This window comes from Bos indicus, chromosome 14 (assembly GCF_029378745.1).
Source record: "Bos indicus isolate NIAB-ARS_2022 breed Sahiwal x Tharparkar chromosome 14, NIAB-ARS_B.indTharparkar_mat_pri_1.0, whole genome shotgun sequence".
NCBI classification, from domain to species: domain Eukaryota; kingdom Metazoa; phylum Chordata; class Mammalia; order Artiodactyla; family Bovidae; genus Bos; species Bos indicus.
Window position 1 is genome coordinate 27,192 of NC_091773.1, and position 11,821 is coordinate 39,012.

At 39.6% G+C, this 11,821-nt stretch overlaps 1 pseudogene; it reads right to left on the bottom strand.

The window, feature by feature from the left end:
* Positions 1–6,905: 6,905 nt before the first annotated feature.
* Positions 6,906–9,226, bottom strand: LOC139186837 (olfactory receptor 4P4-like; annotated as a pseudogene).
* Between the last annotated feature and the right edge of the window lie 2,595 nt (positions 9,227–11,821).

An 11,821-nucleotide genomic window follows, 5' to 3' on the forward strand; every position in this document is an offset into this window, starting at 1 on the left:
TCCCTTAGTAACGCTAGCTCTTAGCAGAGCAGACGAAGCCCTCCAGTGGCTCTTGTCTCAACTCCTTAGGTATTCTTTTTGTACAGTCTGCTGGACAGGAATAAAAAGGATGATGCTGGCACTCCATGAATATGAAGGATTAGCTTTTCCTCGCAGGCGGGCCCTCCATCGCCTCCTTTGTTATTAAATAGACTCGTGTGGCCACTCTCAGGAGGATGTCTTGGGTTTTCTGTTCATCCCTTTATGACTTGCCACTTATACTGTTATGAGGAATGTGCACAGGTACACAGAAGTTGGGTGCTTCCCCTAGTGGTCTTGGCTCGGCAAGCATCCGGAAAACTACTCTGTTCCACCCCAGGTGGTGCCGGAATAAAAGGGAAATCAAACCAAGGTTTTAATGGTGAGGACCTGGACATCAATCTGGGATGCCATCAGGTCTAACCCTGGTGCATCTCCACCATGCCTGGGTGGTAGAACGAGGGGGGTTGGGAGTAGGACACCTTCACCTGTAAGAGACAGGTTAGCTCTGGCCAGGGAAGGAAGCTTAGGTGGAAAATCAGTCTCCAACCCCGTCTAGAGCAGGGGCAGACACCTCTGGTAGAAAAAAGCCATGGCACTGGGCACTGCTTTTTTCTCTCTTACAGATGGGGCCTAACAGTCCAGAACCACCCCCCTTGAATAATATCTTGAAAAACTGGGATAATTTTGATCCTCAAGGCCTAAAAATCCCTTATATATGGGGTTTCTTTGCTTTAAGAGAAGACCTCACCTGCCCAGAGAGAGAATCCCTGCTGGGACATCTTATCGATCAGTCTACCCCTGTCATCAGAGCCCATCTGAGCACTCTCTGGTTTAAAGTTTAGCTATGAAGCTATGACTACATGAAGGAGAAATGACATTTTGAACCCTGAATGGCCATGTGTATTCTTTAGACTCCAGAGAAAACTAGGTAAAATGGAATCTTTTTGAAATTGCAAAACTGGTTCTTTTTGCACATGTAATTACTAAAAGTTTGACTTGTGAAAATACTCTTTTGGGGAGCTCTGATCCTGCCTGAGAAACAGAAACATGCCTGGGGAAAAACCTGAGTTAACTCTTATCATGTCCTTGAGATACACAGCCCACTCTATCTGGGACTCCAGCCATGAGCTGGAACTCAAGCCAAGAAATTAAAAGGGACAAAGAGACATTTTAAATTTCAGGTGGAAAACTGTGAGGTTTCTGTCTGTCCAGATATGTGTGTGTCTCGGTGTATGTCTCCATCCTTGGAAAAAATTGCTAAAGGCTAAGTGGTTCAATGAGCTCTAATTAATTGGCCTAAAGAGAAGTCAGTGCTTACAAATCAAACAATTCTAAATTCAAGAAAATTAAAGTAAATGAATTTGAGGCTTGTGTGATCTGGGAAATAATCATTACTGAACTGATACATGATATTGATGTTTGTTTATTGATCTAATTAACAGAGGCATTGTGAAGATACTTTTATAAATGATATAACTTTGGGTGATTTATCCTTACCAATCTACAGAATGATGATGTAAAGTACAAGTCATGGTTTCTGAAGAAAAGTAAGATGTGTGTTTTTAATAAAAAGTAATAAGGAATGGAATTCCATTCTATTAAGGGAAAGCAAAGTAAGTCTAAACGTACAGGTGGCTGTCCTCTAAATGGACAAATGAAGTGATGAATACAGAAAGTGTAACCAGGTGTGTTGCAAGTGAAGAAGAGTTTTGTGCATGCTACAAGTTTGTTAAGACATTAAACTGCCTTTGAAGTCTTATTGTTACTATGACTAAGTGAATAACTATTGTTTCACAGTGAATATAAGCTGTTACCAAACTGGAATTTGGTTTTCTCTCACTGATTAAAAGAACAAAGTTTTCTTGGAATGTGGCTTTTGAGAACAGACTACAGCACATATGAACAAAGCTCATTCTGCTTCTACAAAAGTTAACACGTCTTCAGGGAATTTAAAATGGATTATAAATGGCCATAAACCAAAGAGTTGGGGCTATGAGAGGTCCAAGATGGCCACTTGGCTTTTCCTGGCTCCCTGACAAACCTCATTTTTATTTGATAATGCCTTTCCTGGCTTCAGGATTAATATCTCAGAATAGAAAAAAATGGTTAAAAGGTGCTTTCCACAATCTCCAGTGATCAGGGCACCCACTTTGCTGGACAGGTCATACAGACGTTCACAAAAACTTCATGAGTCTCTTCGAGACTATTGCTTTCACTGATGTCCTTGGTCATTGGGCAAGGACAGCAGAACAAAGGGATCAATTGCATGGGATGGAGTAGACCGCTAAATATGACCACAATTTTCACGACTTTTTGTCTGACATATTGTTGACTTTTACTCTGTGTTTTCAGATATAAAGAAGCACTTCTCCTCGAGTTACTGATCGTTTAAAACAATCTAGTGATTTACTCCTATGGGTAAAATTATACCTTTTTTCTTTCTGCCTCATCCCTCCAGAAACTGGAGACACTTGGGTTCTGAACAGCCTTATCAGGTAAATAAAAAGACTGTCTCCCGACATATACAGAAATCTCAACATATACTGGGGAGCTGTAAAAGAAAAATCCACCTAACTGATGTCAGGCCTATGGCATCTATTATGTTTCACTGAATATTAAGTTCCAGTTTTTTTAATTAAGGTCTGTATTTACTAAGACTCACTCCTTAGATAGTTCCTTGTGGTTATGTTACATTGCTAAGAGGTTGAATTAAGTTGTTAAAAAGGACATTCTGAGTTTGTTTCTAAAGCTTATCTCAATAACCAGTCTTTGAATAAAGATCAGATGCTCAGGATCTACAAGCAGGATATCAACAGCAAGCTATAGTCATTTAGCAAACTAAGTCAGATGACATGGAGATGTCACTGGGCTACACCTAATAGAAGTTCTTGACTTAACTTCTTATGATTCTACTATTACTGCTATTGTTTTCGATATTGCCTGTTTCAAGAAGTGTTGTTCCTTACATTCTCAAGTGTGTGACTGAGCCACTAAGTGAGTCACTGTATGACTTAGCTGTAAAAAGAAGAGAAGTGAAAAGCAAAGGAGATAAGGAAAGATATAAGCATCTGAATGCAGAGTTCCAAAGAACAGCAAGGAGAGATAAGCAAGCCTTCCTCAGCGATCAATGCAAAGAAATAGAGGAAAACAACAGGATGGGAAAGACTAGAGATCTCTTCAAGAAAATTAGAGATACCAAGGGGACATTTCATGCAAAGATGGGCTCGATAAAGGACAGAAATGGTATGGACCTAACAGAAGCAGCAGATATTAAGAAGAGGTGGCAAGAATACATAGAAGAACTGTACAGAAAAGATCTTCACGACCCAGATAATCACGACGGTGTGATCACTGACCTCGAGCCAGACATCCTGGAATGTGAAGTCAAGTGGGCCTTAGAAAGCATCACTATGATCAAAGCTAGTGAGGTGATGGAACTCCAGAGGAGCTATTTCAACTCCTGAAAGATGATGCTGTGAAAGTGCTGCACTGAATATGCCAGCAAATTTGGAAAACTCAGCAGTGGCCACAGGACTGGAAAAGGTCAGTTTTCATTCCAATCCCAAAGAAAGCAATGCCAAAGAATGCTCAAACTACCGCACAATTGCACTCATCTCACATGCTAGTAAAGTAATGCTCAAAATTCTCCAAGCCAGGCTTCAGCAATACACGAACCGTGAACTTCCAGATGTTCAAGCTGGTTTTAGAAAAGGCAGAGGAACCAGAGATCAAATTGCCAACATCTGCTGGATCATGGAAAAAGCAAGAGAGTTCCAGAAAAACATCTATTTCTGCTTTATTGACTATGCCAAAGCCTTTGACTGCATGGATCACAATAAACTGTATAAAATTCTGAAAGAGATGGGAATACCAGAACCCCTGACCTGCCTCTTGAGAAATCTGTATGCAGGTCAGGAAGCAACAGTTAGAACTGGACATGGAAAAACAGACTGGTTCCAAATAGGAAAAGGAGTACATCAAGGCTGTATATTGTCACCGTGCTTATTTAATTTCTATGCAGAGTACATCATGAGAAATGCTGGACTGGAAGAAACACAAGCTGGAATCAAGATTGCCAGGATAATATCAGTAACCTCAGAAATGCAGATGACACCACCCTTATGGCAGAAAGTGAAGAGGAACTAAAAAGCCTCTTGATGAAAGTGAAAGTGGAGAGTGAAAAAGTTGGCTTAAAGCTCGACATGCAGAAAACGAAGATCACAGCATCTGCACCCATCACTTCATGGGAAATAGATGGGGAAATAGTGGAAACAGTATCAGACTTTATTTTGGGGGGCTCCAAAATCACTGCAGATGGTGACTGCAGCCATGAAATTAAAAGACGCTTACTCCTTGGAAGAAAAGTTATGAACAACCTAGATAGCATATTCAAAAGCAGAGACATTACTTTGCCAACAAAGGTCCGTCTAGTCAAGGCTATGGTTTTTCCTGTAGTCATGTTTGGATGTGAGAGTTGGACCATGAAGAAGGCTGAGCACCGAAGAATTGATGCTTTTGAACTGTGGTGTTGGAGAAGACTCCTGAGAGTCCCTTGGACTGCAAGGAGATCCAACCAGTCCATTCTGAAGGAGATCAGCCCTGGGATTTCTTTGGAAGGAATGATGCTAAAGCTGAAACTCCAGTACTTTGGCCACCTCATGCAAAGAGTTGACTCTTTGGAAAAGACTCCGATGCTGGGAGGGATTGGGGGCAAGAGGAGAAGGGGATGACAGAGGATGAGATGGCTGGATGGCATGACTGACTCGATGGACATGAGTCTAAGTGAAGTCCAGGAGTTGGTGATGGACAGGGAGGCCTGGCGTGCTGCGATTCATGGGGTCACGAAGAGTCGGACAGGACTGAGCGACTGAACTGAACTGAACCGACATAACATAAGAAATCCCCACGCAATAGGAATTAAAATCAGTATATGAGTTTTCTCATACAGTGTGATTTACTAGCGAAAAGCAACCACCACCCCACAACCTGAACTGTTCATGAATCCAGACTGAATGAGGCAGGCAGAATAATGTCTTATTTTAAGCCTCATTCCGAGAGAGAGAGATTTGTATGAATGATGTCTCTGTGAAATGAAGCAATATATTCTGGCCTCTTTATTTCCTAGTACTTGTACTTATTAACAAGAGAGATAAGAATGGCATATATTGTAAGCATCTTTTTAAAAAATTCCTCACCCAAAATATCTGGTATTAAACTCTGTAGTTCGTGGCTGAAGGTCATGGATTATGGTTTATGCTTAATTTACACATGAAGGCAGAACTGAGGTCTCTATGGAAGGCTATTAAACACTATAAGCAAACACAGAGATGGGGATATTGAAAAATATCAGTTATTACCAGATATTCGCAACTATCTGGGAAGATGAATGGATGATCTTTATGAAAATGTAACTCCAAACAACTGATCCACTTGAGGAGATAATTCAATTGGGAAAATAAGTAAGATTTGGTTAATTTACATTATTTACTACATATTCATTCAGTTACTTTGATAACTTTTGCCTCCTTAAGATTATTATTTACAATTCTGAAACACCATTCTTTTTTGACATGTAAATATGAAGCAAAATATGAAAATAATATTTGCAAAGTATCTTGCAAGTACAAAAATAAGACACATACATATTCAGTTCAGTTCAGTCCCTCAGTCGTGTCTGACTCTTTGAGACCCCATGTACTGCAGCAAACCAGGCCTCCCTGTCCATCACCAACTCCCGGAGTCCACCCAAACCCATGTCCATTGAGTCAGTGATGCCATCCAGCCATCTCATCCTCTGTTGTCCCCTTCTCCTCCTCCCCTCAACCTTTCCAAGCATCAGGGTCTTTTCAAATGCGTCAGCTCTTCTCATCAGGTGGCCAAAGTGTTGGAGTTTTAGCTTCAACATCAGTCCTTCCAATGAACACCCAGGACTGATCTCCTTTGGGATGGACTGGTTGGATCTCCTTGTAGTCCAAGGGACATTCAAGAGTCTTCTCCAACACCACAGTTCAAATGCATCAATTCTTCGGCCCTCAGCTTTCTTTAGAGTCCAACTCTCACATCCATACATGACTGCTGGAAAAACTATAGCTTTGACTAGACAGATCTTTGTTGCTAGTAAAGTAATGCTCAAAATTATCCAAGCCAGGCTTCAGCAATACGTGCACCATGAACTTCCAGATGTTCAAGCTGGTTTTAGAAAAGGCAGAGGAACCAGAAATCAAATTGCCAACATCTGCTGGATCATCGAAAAAGCAAGAGAGTTCCAGAAAAACTTCTATTTCTGCTTTCTTGACTATGCCATAGCCTTTGACTGTGTGGATCACAATAAACTGTGGAAAATTCTGAAGGAGACACACACATAATATAGCCAAATATTAATATGGCCTATCTTTGTGTGGAGAACAGTTAACAACATTTTTATGACATATTAATAATATGATTCTTTAAAATTCATAATCTTTCCTATTAATTCTAAAAAATATTACATTATTTGAGAGAGAAACATTAGAAAATATCCTATTACCTAAAATAAATCTATAGTATTAAATATAGTTTAACTCATTATATAGAATACAAATCTATACTATCAATAGTTACACTTTATATCCAAAACTGTGCACATTTTCATAAGAAAATGCAGCAATCTTAAAAATGTATTTCAAACAAAATGTATACTTTGCACTAGAAAATCATGAAAATCCTATAGGTATGGATGTATACACATTAGACTTCCCTGGTAGCTCACCTGGTAAAGAATCCATCTGCAATGCAGGAGACCTCTGGTTGATTCCTGGGTCAGGAAAATCCCCTGGAGAAGAGATAGGCTACCCACTCCAGTATACTTGGGCTTCCCTGATGGCTCAGTTGGTAAAGAGTCTGCCTGCAGTATGGGAGACCTGGGTTCAGTCCCTGGCTTGGGAAGATCCCCTGGAGGAGAACATGGCAACCCACTCTGATATTTGTGCCTGGAGAATCCCCATGGACAGAGAAGCCTGGTGGGCTACAGTCCATGTGGCCACAGAGTCAGAAACACCTAAGCACAGCAGCAGAATATATATATTCCCATCACTGAGTCTGATCTATATTTTGTCAAATATTATTTTAGGATTATTCTACACTTGAAATTAGAAACGAAGTGAAAGTCTTTTACTTTGAAATAAATCATCTATTTTGAGGAACTAAAGGATTTATATTTTCTTCTTTTTTGTAGCAAAGTCAGTTGTAGTTTATATATTCCTTGATCATGTATACTTAATGTGAAACCCAGTTAAAATAGCAAGAGTTTGTGTGTGTATATACACACACACACATATATTTTCCCCAATACTTACAATGTTACTTCACAAACAGATCACACAGTGACTTGCTTTTCAGACTGTAAGACTTGCCATGTAGACTATAAGGCTGGACTTTACACTATGTTGTATTTAGATCTATATATTCTTTTCACTTAAGTAAAATAATCGCAGTTCACAAATACACACAAAAAGATCTCTAGGTATTTGATTAAAAGAAATCTAGAATTGTAGGATACGAGGCTAGGTATATAGTTCTGAAAGGAGTTTGCAATATGTGATTGTTCTTATTTTCCTATAACTGCCTTTTTGTTTTTGTTTAGTCGCTGAATCATGTCCAGCTGTTTTGCATCCCCATGGGCTGTAGCCCACCAGATTCCTCTCTCCATGGGATTTCCCAGGCAAAAACACTGGAGTGGGTAGCCATTTCCTTCTCCAGAGGATCTTCCTGGCCCAAGGATTGAACCTGTGTCTCCTGCATTAGCAGGTGGATTCTTCAACTGTCTTTTACCTTTTAACATATTATTCCTTTTATACCTTGAGGCCAACTATTTTGAGAGCGAAGTCTCCCCCAGGTTTAGCCTTCAATACAGGCAGGATCACTCTCCCTCCAGATTTTTCAGTGTGTTTTTACTCTGTAAAAAGTTTTCTTTTCTTTTCTTTTTTTTTTTTTAAACAAAGGGGATTATTAGTGAAAAGTGAAATCAAGGAAAACACATTGAGAGGAAAATAAAGAAGGAACCACCGAAGGCAAGCTGTTGTTGGAGGCTTGGCTTTTACACATTCTGACTGATTTTCCCATTAGCAGGAGAGAATCAGCAACAGAGGGAGTGATGAGAAGACAGTCACTGGCGTCAGACGAATGACCTTCAGATCATTAAGTTCCCTTCCCAGAACCTTTTATTGCACCAAACTCTTCTTATGGAATTTTTCATCTCCATGTTTCTAAGTGTGTAGATAAGCGGGTTGAGCATGGGGACAATAATTGTGTAGAAGAGCGTAAACACTTTATCTTCTGGTAATGTTGTGGCAGGTCTAATGTAAACAAAGATGACAGGTGTGAAAAAGAGGATCACGGACTGTGATGTGGGAACTACAGGTGGAAAGTGCTTTATGGTGGCTTTCTGCAGAATATGTGCACACATTATACAGAATCAAAGTGTAGGAGGCCATCAAAACCACAAAGAGCACCAGTCCCATCAAGCCAGAACTGGCAATGACAAAAAAGCCAATTTTGTGAGTATCAGTGCAGGCTAGTTTCAACAAAAGATATGCATCACGGAAATAGTGATCTATTTCACTGGGGCCACAGAAAGGTCAAACAATCGCAAGAAGAAAGAGACCAAGAGAATGAAGAAGTCCCCCTGCACACGACGCTATGAGAATTGAGTGACGTTTTTGCCTGTTCATGGTGATGGCGTCGTGGAGAGGTTTGCTGACGGCCACATAGCAGTCACAGGCCATCCCTGTGAGGGTGAAGACCTCAATCCCCCCTCAAAGAAGTGGGTGGTGAAAAGCTGTGTCATGCAGTTTTTATAGGAAATGGCCTTTTTCTCCATCAGTAAGTCAGTCAGGAGTTTGGGTGTCACAGTGGAGGTGTAGAAGAGGTCTGAGAGTGCAAGGCAGTTAAGGAAGAAGTACATGGGCTGGGTGATTAGCTGACTGCATGTAATAGAAATCACAATGATCAAATTCCCCAACCAAATAGCCAGGTAACAGAATAAGAAAAATAAAAAGCAGAGGATCTGGACTTTCTTGTCCATAGAAAGTTCTAAGAGGATAAATTCAGTAACATTATTTCTATCTTCCATGATCTGATGTTCAAGAAAGTGATCTGAAATGACAAAACCAATGAAACGAATCATTGATGAGAAAATGGAAACCTAATATCTACTTTAAATGGCACCAATGCCTTTTATTTTTTTTTTCTTCCAATTTTATTTTATTTTTAAACTTTACATAATTGTATTAGTTTTGCCAAATATCAAAATGAATCCTCCACAGGTATACATGCGCTCCCCATCCCGAACCCTCCTCCCTCCTCCCTCCCCATACCATCCCTCTGGGCCGTCCCAGTGCACCAGCCCCAAGCATCCAGCATCATGCATCGAACCTGGACTGGCAACTCGTTTCCTACATGATATTTTATATGTTTCATTGCCATTCTCCCACATCTTCCCACCCTCTCCCTCTCCCACAGAGTCCATAAGACTGTTCTATACATCAGTGTCTCTTTAGCTGTCTCGTACACCAGGTTATTGTTACCATCTTTCTAAATTCCATATATATGCGTTAGTATACTGTATTTATGTTTTTCCTTCTGGCTTACTTCACTCTGTACAATAGGCTCCAGTTTCATCCACCTCATTAGAACTGATTCAAATGTATTCTTTTTAATGGCTGAGTAATACTCCATTGTGTATATGTACCACAGCTTTCCTATCCATTCATCCGCTGATGGACATCTAGGTTGCTTCCATGTCTTGGCTATTATAAACAGTGCTGCGATGAACATTGGGGTACACGTGTCTCTTTCCCTTCTGGTTTCCTCAGTGTGTATGCCCAGCAGTGGGATTGCTGGATCATAAGGCAGTTCTATTTCCAGTTTTTTAAGGAATCTCCACACTGTTCTCCATAGTGGCTGTACCAGTCTGCATTCCCACCAACAGTGTAAGAGGGTTCCCTTTTCTCCACACCCTCTCCAGCATTTATTATTTGTAGACTTTTGGATCGCAGCCATTCTGACTGGTGTGAAATGGTACCTCATAGTGGTTTTGATTTGCATTTCTCTGATAATGAGTGATGTTGAGCATCTTTTCATGTGTTTGTTAGCCATCTGTATGTCTTTTTTGGAGAAATGTCTATTTAGTTCTTTGGCCCATTTTTTGATTGGGTCGTTTATTTTTCTGGAGTTGAGCTGTAGGAGTTGCTTGTATATTTTTGAGATTAGTTGTTTGTCGGTTGCTTCATTTGCTATTATTTTCTCCCATTCTGAAGGCTGTCTTTTCACCTTGCTAATAGTTTCCTTTGATGTGCAGAAGCTTTTAAGGTTAATTAGGTCCCATTTGTTTATTTTTGCTTTTATTTCCAATATTCTGGGAGGTGGGTCATAGAGGATCCTGCTGTGATGTATGTCGGAGAGTGTTTTGCCTATGTTCTCCTCTAGGAGTTTTATAGTTTCTGGTCTTACGTTTAGATCTTTAATCCATTTTGAGTTTATTTTTGTGTATGGTGTTAGAAAGTGGTCCAGTTTCATTCTTTTACAAGTGGTTGACCAGATTTCCCAGCACCACTTGTTAAAGAGATTGTCTTTAATCCATTGTATATTCTTGCCTCCTTTGTCGAAGATAAGGTGTCCATATGTGCGTGGATTTATCTCTGGGCTTTCTATTTTATTCCATTGATCAATATTTCTGTCTTTGTGCCAGTACCATACTGTCTTGATAACTGTGGCTTTGTAGTAGAGCCTGAACTCAGGTAGGTTGATTCCTCCAGTTCCATTCTTCTTTCTCAAGATCGCTTTGGCTATTCGAGGTTTTTTGTATTTCCATACAAATTGTGAAATTATTTGTTCTAGCTCTGTGAAGAATACTGTTGGTAGCTTGATAGGGATTGCGTTGAATCTATAAATTGCTTTGGGTAGTATACTCATTTTCACTATATTGATTCTTCCAATCCATGAACATGGTATATTTCTCCATCTATTAGTGTCCTCTTTGATTTCTTTCACCAGTGTTTTATAGTTTTCTATATATAGGTCTTTAGTTTCTTTAGGTAGATATATTCCTAAGTATTTTATTCTTTCCGTTGCAATGGTGAATGGAATTGTTTCCTTAATTTCTCTTTCTGTTTTCTCATTATTAGTGTATAGGAATGCAAGGGATTTCTGTGTGTTGATTTTATATCCTGCAACTTGACTGTAGTCATTGATTATTTCTAGTAATTTTCTGGTGGACTCTTTAGGGTTTTCTATGTAGAGGATCATGTCATCTGCAAATAGTGAGAGTTTTACTTCTTCTTTTCCAATTTGGATTCCTTTTATTTCTTTTTCTGCTCTGATTGCTGTGGCCAAAACTTCCAAAACTATGTTGAATAGTAATGGTGAAAGTGGGCACCCTTGTCTTGTTCCTGACTTTAGAGGAAATGCTTTCAACTTTTCACCATTGAGGATAATGTTTGCTGTGGGTTTGTCATATATAGCTTTTATTATGTTGAGGTATGTTCCTTCTATTCCTGCTTTCTGGAGAGTTTTTATCATAAATGGATGTTGAATTTTGTCAAAGGCTTTCTCTGCATCTATTGAGATAATCATATGGTTTTTATTTTTCAATTTGTTAATGTGGTGTATTACATTGATTGATTTGCGGATATTGAAGAATCCTTGCATCCCTGGGATAAAGCCCACTTGATCATGGTGTATGATCTTTTTAATGTGTTGTTGGATTCTGATTGCTAGAATTTTGTTAAGGATTTTTGCATCTATGTTCATCAGTGATATTGGC